Source organism: Triticum urartu, unplaced genomic scaffold (genome assembly GCF_056163025.1).
Source record: "Triticum urartu cultivar PI428250 unplaced genomic scaffold, HENAU_Tu73 scaffold1257, whole genome shotgun sequence".
NCBI lineage: Eukaryota > Viridiplantae > Streptophyta > Magnoliopsida > Poales > Poaceae > Triticum > Triticum urartu.
Genome location: NW_028259722.1, coordinates 14,400 through 15,000, shown reverse-complemented (window position 1 = coordinate 15,000; position 601 = coordinate 14,400).

The window sequence follows — 601 nt, the reverse complement described above, 5'->3', positions numbered from 1 at the left end:
ATCGATCTATTATCCACCTCTGTATCTATTCTTTCTTAGCTAAACAGGTGGAAGATCTATCCAATTTGGTTATATTATATCATGGACTCGAAAAACGGATCTGAATTTGACTGAAATGCACGATCTTCACAGGTATCACTTTTCACGATACCTAAAAGGTGGAATAGCGATTTTCGAACCATTTCCTATAAGAGAATGGTTTCCATTACTTTGAGAAATGGATTCTTATATCAAACTATAGCTATTGCATTAAAGAAGAAAAGAAACTAATAGAAGTCGAAGACGCGGAATGATAGTGAATAGAGAGAAAGATTCTTCTGATTTTCTTGTTTCTATCTACTAGACGCCGTAGAGAATTGAGAATTTTCATGTCTTTCAATTCTCGTACTCGTAATTGGAAAGTTATGGAAGGAGACCCATCATTTTGCAATGAAAACAACATATAAAACTCTGGACAATTTCGAAATCAGGCCAAGCGTCTTAATACATATGCAAAAAAATTCATTATTGGCCCACCATTGATTAGAAGATTTAGCTTGTATGAATCGCTATTGGTTTGATACGAATAATGACAATCGTTTCAGTATGTTAAGGATACAGA